This window comes from Heteronotia binoei, chromosome 16 (assembly GCF_032191835.1).
Source record: "Heteronotia binoei isolate CCM8104 ecotype False Entrance Well chromosome 16, APGP_CSIRO_Hbin_v1, whole genome shotgun sequence".
NCBI lineage: Eukaryota > Metazoa > Chordata > Lepidosauria > Squamata > Gekkonidae > Heteronotia > Heteronotia binoei.
In genome coordinates this window covers 14663958-14676443 of record NC_083238.1, presented here as the reverse complement: position 1 = coordinate 14676443, position 12486 = coordinate 14663958, and the positions used below count along the sequence as shown (strand labels likewise).

General features: G+C 44.6%; 1 protein-coding gene and 1 non-coding gene across 2 annotated transcripts in view; one reads left to right on the top strand and one right to left on the bottom strand.

Annotated features, from left to right (window-relative positions):
• The first annotated feature begins 2153 nt into the window (after positions 1-2153).
• Positions 2154-2220, top strand: TRNAR-GCG (transfer RNA arginine (anticodon GCG)). Its single transcript has one exon. It is a non-coding gene; the product is annotated as a tRNA-Arg (tRNA).
• A 7563-nt stretch (positions 2221-9783) lies between these two features.
• KIF5C (kinesin family member 5C) overlaps positions 9784-12486 on the bottom strand; it is a 170370-nt gene continuing 167667 nt past the window's right edge. The window contains exon 26 of the mRNA XM_060257215.1: positions 9784-10294. The gene's annotated coding sequence lies outside the window, so the exon portion shown is untranslated. The remainder of the gene's footprint in view (positions 10295-12486) is intronic.

Sequence of the window (12486 nt, the reverse complement as noted above, 5' to 3'; positions counted from 1 at the left end):
AAAGCAGGAGATCTCCAGGCCCCACCTGGAGACTGGCAACCCTAGAACAACCACTGTGCTAATTTATGGTTTAGTGGTTTGAAGGCTGAAAACAAATACTTCACTCTGCCTAGGAATTAAAAAAACCTGTTTTGTACACGCGTGGGCATAACAATAGGAAAAATGAAGGCAGTGGGAAAAGAGGAAGACCCGATGTGAGGTGGATTGACCCGATCAAAGAAGTCTCAGCCCTCAGTTTGCAAGACTTGAGCAAGGCTGTTAGCAAGAGGACTTTTTAGAAAACATCAATTCAGACTTGACGCACTCAACAGACACACGTGTAGCCCGAGGGACGGTGGCTCAGTGGTAGATGGTCCCAGGTTCAATCTCCGGCATCTCCAACTAAAAAGGGTCCAGGAAAATAGGCATGAAAAACCTCAGCTTGAGACCCTGGAGAGCCGCTGCCAGTCTGAGTAGACAATGCTGACTTTGATGGACCCAGGGTCTGATTCAGTATAAGGCAGCTTCAGATGTTCATAAGTTAGGGGAGGGATGGTGGCTCAGTGGCAGAGCATCTGCTTGGTAAGCAGAAAGTCCCAGGTTCAGTCCCCTGCATCTCCAACTAAAAAGGGTTCCGGCAAATAGGCGTGAAAAACCTTAACTTGAGACCCTGGAGAGCCGCTGCCAGCCTGAGTAGACAATACTGACTTTGATGAACCGAGGGTCTGATTCAGTAAAAGGCAGCTTCAGATGTTCATATGTTAGCGGAGGGATGGTGGCTCAGTGGTAGAGCATCTGCTTGGTAAGCAGAAGGTCCCAGGTTCAATCCCTGGCATCTCCAAAAAAGGATCCAGGGAAATAGGTGTGAAAAATCTCAGCTTGAGACCTTGGAGAGCAATGAATGGGGCTGTGGCTCAGTGGTAAAGCATCTGCTTGGTAAGCAAAAGGTCCCAGGTTCAATCCCTGGCATCTCCAACTAAAAAGGGTCCAGGGAAATAGGTGTGAAAAACCTCAGCTTGAGACCCTGGAGAGCCATGAATGGGGCTGTGGCTCAGGGGTGGAGCATCTGCTTGGGAAGCAGAAGGTCCCAGATTCAATCCCCGGCATCTCCAAAAAAGGGTCCAGGCAAGTAGGCATGAAAAACCTCAGCTTGAGACCCTGGAGAGCCATGAATGGGGCTGTGGCTCAGTGGTAGAGTATCTGCTTGGGAAGCAGAAGGTCCCAGGTTCAATCCCCGGCATCTCCAAAAAAGGGTCCAGGCAAATGAGTGTGAAGAACCTCAGCCTGAGACCCTGGAGAGCCGCTGCCAGTCTGAGAAGACAATACTGACTTTGATGGACCTTTGAGGGTCTGATTCAGCAGAAGGCAGCTTCAGATGTCTATGAAACAGGTAAAAAGGGCAGCGCCCGATGAGTGTCAGCAGGGCCCCCCCCCCCCCCCCCCCCGCGCCATCCCCTCCTTCGTTAGTTAATGGTAAGTGGAGCTGCCGTCTGGGGCGCCTGTGAGAGCGGCCCGCGCAGCGTCTTCCCACCACTTTGAGCCCGGCGCGCGCGCGAGAGAGAGAGAGAGGACGCCCTCTAGCGGCACCCTCGGCTCCCACCAGCGCCGCTCTCTGAACCCAGCCGGGTCCCAAGTTGGGGAGCTGCGCTGAGCGCCGTGCAGAACTGCGAGGCTGCATTATAGGGAGGGACAAGGAGCGACTTCGAAGTCTTCCCTTCGCCATGACCAGCCCCCTCCCCACCCCGCCCCAGTACCTGTCCCAAGGGCTCCAAGGCGGCGGGCGGGCGGGCCGGCGCCAACGCCCCGTTTCCACAGCTTTAGACGGCGGCCGCCTCCTTTCCTTCCCCTTCGCTCCACTGCCCAGGCAGCCTTCTGGAGAACTTGGGCGGCGAGGGAAGCCCCCGCGGAGCGGAGAGAACGAGGCAGACGCCGCTGCAGCCACCGGCAGGGCAGGGCAGGGCTGGGAGGGGCTTCACCTGCCTGGGCGGGTCTGGGGGGGGGGAGTCGCGCGCGGAGGAGGGTCGGCTCGCTTGGCGGCTGCACGAAAACCGCGGGAGGGGGAAAGGCGCGCGCGGCTGCTGATTCTCCGGGTGGGAAGAAATTCCCCCAGGGGGCTGCGACCGGCGAAACCCGCCGTCTGCTTCACTTTTTCTACACGCGGCGTTGGGAGGGACGGTAGCTCAGGGGTAGAGCATCTGCTTGCGAAGCAGAAGGTCCCAGGTTCAATCCCGGGCATCTCCAAAAAAAGGTCCAGGCAAATAGGCCTGAAAAACCTCAGCTTGAGGCCCTGGAGAGCCATGAATGGGGCTGTGGCTCAGTGGTAGAGCATCTGCTTGGGAAGCAGAAGGTCCCAGGTTCAATCCCCAGCATCTCCAACTCAAAAGGATCTAGCCAAATAGGCCTGAAAAACCTCAGCTTGAGACCCTGGAGAGCCGCTGCCGGTCTGAGTAGACAATACTGACTTCGATGGACTGAGGGTCTGATTCAGTATAAGGCAGCTTCAGATGTTCGTACGTATGGGAGGAATTGTGGCTCAGGGGTAGAGCATCTGCTTGCAATCCCCAGCATCTCCAACTCAAAAGGGTCCAGGCAAATAGGCCTGAAAAACCTTAGCTCGAGACCCTGGAGAGCCACTGCCAGTCTGAGTAGACAATACTGACTGATGGACCAAGGGTCTGATTCAGTGGAAGGCAGCTTCAGATGTTCATATGTATGGGAGGAATCGTGGCTCAGGGGTAGAGCATCTGCTTGGGAAGCGGAAGGCCCCAGGTTCAATCCCCGGCATCTCCAACTAGAAACGGTCCAGGCAAATAGGTGTGAAAAACCTCAGCTTGAGACCCTGGAGAGCCGCTGCCAGTCTGAGTAGACAATACTGACTTCAATGGACCGAGGGTCTGATTCAGTAGAAGGCAGATTCAGATGTTCCTTGAAAAGTTAGTCGCTTGCCTCTTCCACGAGACAGCCGCGAATTAGAAGCCCCGGAGCAGCTAGAGATGGTGGCGTTCAAAGGAGTAAAAGTGCATTGGGGCAAAAGAGCACTTAGCCACTGCTTCGTGTAAGGCAGGCAAAGGGAAGGCGACGAAACGGCGAAAAGACACCCCTCCTCCCCAGTTTGGCGAATTTTAAATTCCAGTAGGATTGGGCGGGCAGACCAAGAAGCTTTGCGCAACTGTTAGACTAACTCACGACCTGTCGTGGGTGCTGGCGACCCTGCAGAGGAAGACGAGTCTGCCAAGGAAACTGTACCCCTGCCACCTGCACCAGTACCCCTGCCTCCTGCTGAAGAAGATCCCAGCCCCCCCTGCCTCGCCCTCTCGGGTGGCTCGTGTGCGTGACCGCCTCCGTCAGGACCTCAGGGATCGGAGGAGGGCGGCACGCTCACAAGCAAGACGCTCCCTGAGTCCTGAGTTTTGAGAGGATTCTGGCCCTCCTAAGAGCAAGGATGCTTGAGTTGTAACAGGATCCTGGCTGCCTCCCAGAGCCAGCAATTAGCCCAAATGGGCAACAGCCAGCAGAGGGCTATATAGCTGTGGGCTTTGGGAGGAGGCTTTGTGGAAGCAACTAGTCATCTCCCTGACGTTCTAGCATCCACTCCGGCTTGACTTTGGTTCCTGACTCCCTGACTTTGGCTTTTGACTTCTGGACTCCCTGACCTCGGTTTCTGGACCTCGGACCTGCGATACTTGCACAGCGATTTGGATTTGGCACCTTGGACACTCCTGCTTGCTGGCTACAGACCTTGGACTGCCTCTGGACTGCCTCTGGACTTTGCCTGACCCGGCCCCAGCCGTGACACGACCTGAGTTCGATTCCAGCAGAAGCTAGTTCAAGTAGCTGGCTCCAGGTTGACTTAGCGTTCCATCCTTCCGAGGTCAGTAAAATGAGTACCCAGCTTGCTGGGGGGAAAGTGTAGATGACTGGGGACGGGAATGGCAAACCAACCCGTAAAAAGTCTGCCGTGAAAATGTTGTGAAAGCAACATCACCCCTGAGTTGGAAACGACTGGTGCTTGCACAGGGGACTACCTTTACTTTTAAGTTGTAAAATGTGCATCTCTCTCTCTCTCTCCCCCTGCAGTTTTAGTTATTTTCAGGTAATCAAAACTCCTTTTTAAGTAAATGCTCGCTTATAATCAGACGACTTCCTTTTTTTAAGCCTGTAGTTTCTCAGATAGTACAATATGTATATACATTATGCTGAGACTGCCATCTAGTGGAACTTAAATGCAAACTTTTCTAGTCCAAAAATATGGCCCAAGGCCATCCAAGAAAGATATTGATGCTTTCTGTTTCACAACTCACTTTAATCAGAATTCTATAAAACAAATGTATTTTGTAAAACAAACACTGTCGCCCCCTGGTGTCACTGAGGTGTTCTTTTAAAGTAGCTGGGATGCGCCTCTTCGAGATCTTAAAAAACTATTGCCAGTGAGCAGAGGTCATTTTGTAGAAAAATAGGCGGTGGAGCTCATCCAGGGATTGTTATGCAGCTGCACCTACTGTTCAATGGACAAGGAGGCGGAACTCTCAGAAGGAGGAGGTGGAACTCTCAGAAAGGTTCAGGAGCTGTGCTCCTGCGAGCTCCCACTGAATCCGAGGCCTGCCCGCGAGCACTAAGCTGCTGTCCGAGTATAAATGGAGCTTCAGAGGGGGGAAATTCTGAGTGAACCTGCACCCTTCAGGCTGTCTGTGGTACTACAAGAGATACTTGATAATATTTCTGTAAGTTCTGTTCTCTGTCTTTATGCAAAGTCAGTTAAGGGGATGATGCTTGGCATTTTTCTTGCTTTGTTAATCAGAACAATTCTACTATATGGTCTAGGACCTGCCTACCTGAGGGACCGTCTCTCCCCGCATGTTCCCCAGAGAGCACTGAGATCGGGATCTCAAAATCTTTTGGTTGTCCCCGGGCCAAAGGAAGCCCGCTTGAAGATCACAAGGGACCGGGCCTTCTCTGTAATGGCTCCATTTTGGTGGAACCAGCTGCCGGAGGAGGTAAGGGCCCTGCGGGATCTCACCCAATTCCGCAGGGCCTGTAAGACAGTCCTCTTCCGGCTGGCCCACAACTAACGGTCCTGTATACCGACTACTGAATACTGTATACGTATCTGAAGCTGAATAGAGTGTAGCTCCACGACCGCTGTCTGTTTTAATGATGTATAGTTATAACAAATGTTGATTTTAATTATATATTATGAAATGTTAATTTTAAAGTGTAATTTTATATTTTTATGTTAGTTTTATATATGTTGTAAGCCGCCCTGAGCCACTCGGTGGGAAAGGCGGGATATAAATCCCAGATAAATAAATAAATAAAATAAATAATATCGTTGGCTGAGGGAGCAACAGCCAGTAGGATCAGAAATACCTGAATCCTCACCGTATCTGCTGGATTTGGGCTGCATTTGCTTGCTCCTTAAGAGGAAGAAAAAAGGGGGAGAAGATACAGCAAGTAGGAGCAAAAAGCTGGAATCTGGCAAGGAGAAACTACCCTGAGTTCCCTCATCCTCTTTCTTCTTCAGCAGATCTGCAATGGTAGTAGCGGCTTCTGAACACAGGGGTTATGAGCACTGGAATGTTCCAGCTGGGCTCCAGAGGTTTATAGACTAAACTGTATATTGGTTGGTTTCCTCAGATATGAAAACTTGGATTGCCAGTGAGGTAAAGTATTAGGGAGCTCTGTGTTCAAATTTCCCCTTAGCCATGAAGTTCACTGGGTGACCTTGGGCTAGTCCCCTTATTTGCCTTGGCCTGTTAATGGAAGAAGAAGACTGCAGATTTATACCCCGCCCTTCTCTCTGAATCAGTCTCAGAGCAGCTTACAATCTCCTACATCCTGTGAGGTAGGTGGGGCTGAGAGGGCTCCCACAGCAGCTGCCCTTTCAAGGACAACCCCTGCCAGAGCTATGGCTAACCGAAGGCCATTCCAGCAGGTGCAAGTGGAGGAGTGGGGAATCAAACCCGGTTCTCCCAGATAAGAGTCCGTGCACTTAACCACTACACCAAAGTGGCTCTGGAGCTGTTGTCAAGATACAGTGGAGATAGGCTGAGCTCCTTGGGAGGAAGATTGGGATAAAATTGTAATAGATTGCATGCTAAGGGGGTTATCACTTAAGGCCAGTAGCTTGAGCATTGTGTGGAGTGGCAAACGGGGAGCCTCCAAATCAATCAAAGAGCATTCAGAATTCAACTTGCTTCAAGCATTTGTTTTTCCACTGTAACAAGAAGAGATGAGTTCAGAAAAGCCATCTGTAACACAGGACATGCTGAAATCAATACCGCTGTGAACACATACCATAAATGCTACTGACAAGATAAAGTTTACTTCAATTTATTTCCACTTTAACAGTTTTTGGATGATACATCATGCAGTCTGCCAGTGTATCCATACATTTTAGTAGATAGTATTTTAAGAACCAAAACTGAAATACTTATCCATGGGAAAGGAAGGGGAAGTTCAGCTCAGCTGTTACAGTGTTTTAATTCATCACAGCATCTTTGATAATAGTAGCAATTTCCCCCAGATTGTAACCATCAGAAAAAGCACCCACATTTCATTTATTCCCTAAAACAAGCTATTGTACAGGTACATAGATCCCAGAGAATACACATTACACACTTTACAAACTAGACATGTAAACATCTACAGAATGCCTGAACCCCTATTGTTCTTCCACATCTTCCACTATTAAATGTGTTTCAAAACAAAAACACAGACACAGAAGGAATTAGGAATAAGACACAAAAATAGGATGTGGTAATCCTTCCATATGAGTGTTTAAACAGACATATGTCCAATGTGTTATTTTTAGCCTAATAAAGCCACTTATCCAGCAAAAGGAGAAGGTATCTCCCGTAGACATTATTTCACAATATTAACAAATGAATAGTTCATATTTTTCCAAAATGATTTTTGAATTTTTATTCCCCACCCCACCCTGGCAAGAATAGGATGATTAGGGCTTAAAATTTCAGTAGGTTACATACTGCAACTGCCCAATCTCTTTGATTTCGATGGGATTTGCTGGGTGTAATACATACAGGGCTCACAGAAATTAAGGAACGGCCCATGAATTTGAAGGTTAAATTTAGGAGGAAGAAGGCATAGAGAGAATCCTGTCTACTAGAAATCAGTTATGAAAGGAATTATATCCATTTTCAAGTACCCAAGCAACTTTAAAATACTAAGTGTTGCTTGAATTAATATGTTCAATACATTCTCACCTTTGCTTGGCAAAATATACATTTAACACATATCCATCATGGGATTGCCATTTTTCTCAATGCCGAAAGGACAGCTAAGTAATAGGTGAATTTGAAGATAACCATTTAGGAGAATGAGAAATTTGACACAGTAGAAAAGAAAACTGCGAACACAAAAAAATCCACACTGCAATGGCCTCCAATAGAATGGTGCGTGTGTTAACTTGTCAACTATTAGATTCATGATAGTTCTTAGCCTTCAGAATTTTTTTTACAAGCAGGAAAAAATGCTTTGAACATTTAGAGGAAAGGAGGGGGCCTCTGGAAGAATTTAAAGCAAACAAAACACAGATTACTGATGTCTGTATAACAGAGAATGAGTTTTCAATTTCACATTCAAAAATTCTACAAGTATAGTGCTATAAAGTAAAACAGTGCTTCAAAAGTTAGATCCATAAAGCAAATCTAACAGCAAAATAAAATCACAGTGACACAGTATCAAAATATATGAACATGTAACACAAATGTAGCTTCAAAGGGTGCAATACATGATACCTTTTCCACATTTCATCTACCATCTGTGAACCACAATGGAAACTCTGGTGCCCAAACCAAAGGATTCCAACTAGATGAACTGACTGGCTGATCAGCAACTAGTTGTTTCTGAGAAGCACCAGATTTTTTTTTTTCCTTAGAGGAGGATAATGTTGCCGTGAGGTTCAAGATGGACGCACCGTTATGCAAGTCAGCAGAAGTTCTATCACAAAATGCAGCCCCAGAGTAAAAACCACATTGAGTCTCCATTCATTCCAATGGAGATGCACAAGTATAATGTTCAAAAGATTCCACTGATAGTCGTGGTGGATGCAGAACTTCGGCAATTTTTAAGTACACAAAAGTTAAAGGGGAAAAAAATCACAAATCCATTCCACAGCATCTCAGCTACATAAAAGCTACTCCAAAATAAAAGTTTATGAATGGTGTGCATTTTCCTCCAAGAGCTTGTCTACACATTGATAGCCACACTCTACGTGGCTTCCATGTAGTAGCTATAACATTCAGAGCAGATGCCTATATAAAACATCACTGGCGCACTCTAATGCTGCTGCTGCTGCTGCTACACACATTGTACTGCATAACATAGGCAGTGCATGTAGTAAATCACACCAAAGGCCTGCTTCCGGAGGACTTGCCACATGGAAGAGGCCTTCTTGTAGCTACTGTGAGATGCGGAGGGGCAATAAGACAGCCATTTTTGTAACAGAAACAACAGGAGACTTCTTGGTACTTTTTTTAAAAAATAAAGATTTTAGCTATATATAAAACTGACAGGTTGGCTACATTATTTCAAGAAGTGGGGCTTGGATATGGCAAATTCACACTTAAAAATTGCTGGCAGTGCATTTACATGTGTATTAAGAAGAGGAAAAAACCAAAAGTCTTTTTAAAAAAAAACTTAACAAAATAAATTAAACAAATGCAAACTCTGCAATCTTTCATTAAATACGTAACAAAAGTATCCCCTTTCCCTAAATAGTGCAACTCATAATAAATTAAACCAAACCCAATCTTCTTTTGCTACATCTGAGGGCTTCTAAGCAGCGTCAGGAAAAAATGCCTGAAGTCAATTCACAATCTTTAGGAAGGCTCTAGAGCAGATTATCTTTCAATATCAGCCAAACACATTCCAAAGCTCCAAATTTACTCTTAACAAAAAACCAAAAAAAAACCCCACAGCAGCAAATAAGACTAAAGGAGCGTATACTCCGAATCAGTCATTTTGGAATGAGACACAATATATATTTTATGTGCAGTTTCAAATGTATGTATGTAACAAGTGAAAGAAAACACAACCACCAATGTAACAAATTTACCACCAATCTGCCTACCTATGTCTTCTATGCTTATACTCGTCTGGCACTCCATGTATATTGCTAAAAGAGAAGCCAAAATAAATTGAATTATCTCACTATTGGTTGAAGACACTAAAACTATACTATCTCTAGGCAGACTCGCATATTGTTCCGTTCCATCATATACTGTTATAAATGTAGTTTTAAACTCATTTTAAACAAAGAAGCAAAAAGTTATCCTCCAGCAATGTATTTCCTTCTGCACCACACCAGAAACATGCTCACTTATTCCCCCCAACACCATTTTAAAAAATTCCATAATACAACAGATTTTTGTGTGTGCGCCACATTTCTGATTTCTTTCAAAATCATGAGGAAATTGAGTTACCAGAGGGAGGGGATGGTTTTAGCTGTTCTTGTAAAAGTTGCTTCTTTGGATACATTTCATTCTAAATCCAAACCATGCTGCCACATGGCAGTCAGAGAATGTTAAAATGTTATCATCAGCAGATCAGATGTAAATTCTGGGATGCTGATGATGCCTCCCTGTGACTGCCGGACTTCTTGAGTTAAACCACCTATCCCTGTATGTCCCTAGAGTATTATCTTTACCACACGAGCCTTCTAATAATTCTGTTAGATTCCCCTTCCCCCCTCCCCGCACCACCCCAAAAATACCAGTATATTGAAAACAAATCTTTTTGGGGAAACTTTATGTTTTGAAAGCATGTTAATTTTTTTCCCAAACTGTCATCCTCTAAAAATATAAAATAATACGCATATTATACAGAAAATCAGAAAGTCATGATGGAACACAATCAACCTGCTTCCGACGGCACTTTGTTATTTGATAGTTAATTCTTGGGTGCCAGGAGTCAGGATTTTACTGATGCACCAGAGTACTTAACAAAATAAAAGCAAAACAAAAGCATCAGTAGCACCAGCACAGAAGCCCCAACATAACTGGCACGACAGGGTGAACTCGGTCGGTCAATGACAGAGACCGAGCAGCAGATCTCCTATTGGTAGCTTAGGTGGGTTTGTTAGATACACTGTACACGGTTTAAGAAGAAGAGCTGGGCTGGACACACTTCTGTACACATGAAGATTCTACAAAGCCGAAAAGAAAACCTGAAACTGGTGCACTGCAGATGACTCTAGAAAGCGTACAATGGATGGGGGATTAGAGGTCCAGTCCCAAAAGGAAAAAAAAACCCTAGTGAATTGATGTTGAATTTTCACATGCGAGTGGCATCAGCTCTGTAAAAACAACAAAAAAGAAAAGTCAATATTTCTTAGGCTAAAATTCCACAAAAACTACATTCATACACTGAACTATGTAAGGAACATTTCATCCCACCCCAATGCAATATTGGCTTTAGCAAACAGTACTATTTCTACAAGTAATTTTTTCTTACAGTGTATTACCATATGAAATAAAAAGAAAGGAAGGAGGGAAAGAATTTTGTAGGGTTGGTTTTGTTTTTTTTTAACTTGTTACTTTTTCTTACAGAACCTCACAGAAAACAGCAATCAACATTATTTGGTCACAAAGTAATTAAAAAAAAACCCCAGAGTGTCATCACAATTATATTATCAAAGCTGATAAAATAATAAAACAAATAAATTTAACATAGCAACAAATCTGTTGGCTATTATTCAGTTCAGAAAGAAGCCCGAGAGACCAAATGTGCTTTTTTCCCCAAAATGTACGAGAATTCCTAGAGGTTGAGCCAGGTGGACCTCCTTGCAGAGGGCATTCCACACTGTGGAGAAAGTTCCACTCTATGTATGGTCAAGAAGAAATGCTACTAACATGCCAGATACTCCCAAAATAGAGTGCCAACCGTTACGATTACTCCATTCTGTACCAACTTGAGATCCCATCTGCTAAATTCTTGGCTTCAAAATAAGTATGTACAATTCAGTGTACCCAAGTCTTGCCGATTTAAACAAGATTTAAGCAGAGTTACACTGTGTACTAGGGATTCGGCCTTTGATAAACTGAAGAATGCTGTAGCTACTTAGTCAAATTAGCTTAGGCCGTTTTCCCACAGAGCTTACCACGGAGCGACGTCCCTCTTCACCGCGCAGCGTCTGCGCGGATTTCCCACCAACTGCTCCGCATAACCAGGAAGAGCCGCGGCTTTTGCGTTGCTAACGTAAACTGGTTTTTAGCGGTTTACATCTGCGACGCAAAAGGTCCGGCACTTCTGCAGAGCAGTTGGTGGGAAATCCGCGCAGACGCTGCGCGGTGAAGAGGGACATCGCTCCGCGGTAAGCTCTGGGGGAAAACGGCCTTAGTATTTTGTCACCCTTAAAACATCTGCATTTTAAAGACTTTTTCATAGGCTACGGAATGGTTTCTGCTCTGCTCCTTTCAGTTCACTCCCTAGTTCAAAATAATTAATAATGGTAGTGTTGTTTACTGCAGTGGGACTTCTGTACCTACTGTGCAAATCTGCTTTTGACAGCTCATTTAATGCACAAAATATGCACTTGGTTCATTTTCTTTTGCCTTGAAAGTTTCGTTCAGGGGATTCTTGTTAAACTGCTTACCTAACTTTTAAAACAGATTCTAATGTACGCTGCCTCCTTTGTTCCAAAGAGCAGAATAAGTGCAGGTTATCTTTGTTGGAAAGTTCTACAAACAGACTGCTTTAAGATCACATGAAAGACTGCAACAAGTTTTTATTCCCTAGAACGGAGAGCTGGCTTTTTATAAAATGCTCAAAATGCAAACAGTTAAAATAGGTCAAAGCCAAAAATTAACCTAACAGATGGTTTGCACACAACTAGGACATGTGGCATATTAAACAAAAGTGATGTTTTATCTGAGGATACAGGAAGCTATCTAAAAATGCACGTCTCACAATCGCATCAGTATGGAAGTCTTCTTTGCCTCCAAATCGACAAGCCTGGTTTGACAAAGTCTGGGATAAATTTGCTAGGCAGAAAATCTCAACAATTGTGGATCATGCTCGTTCTGGATATAGCAAATTTGTTTCTACATGAGCTCTGGTTTTGGATTTTATGTCCAGATATAATTTTCTTCCATCTAACAGTACATATCATTCCTAGCTATATTGTTAATTTAATTTTTATTTTTTTTAAAAAAAAATTTTGGCTCAGGATCTCCACTACTGAGTTTAAGGTCTCTTATTTGTTTAGGTATATATTCTTATGGTGCCTTAAATCGGTTAATGGTTGCTAATCACAGGTTAATACGTTGATACTTGTATCAATATTCCTCTCTTTTTTTCCACTCATGGTTGTTATATTTGTATGCTTGCTATTTACACATTTGCCCGTTTTGGGTTGTCGTATTCATTCTTTTCTCTTTTCATTGCTATGATGCTTTATGAATAAATAAAGTTTGCTTTTATTTAAAAAAATAAATTAAAATGCATGATTGATGGTCTCTATCTAGAGCAGGGGTGGGGAACCTCTGT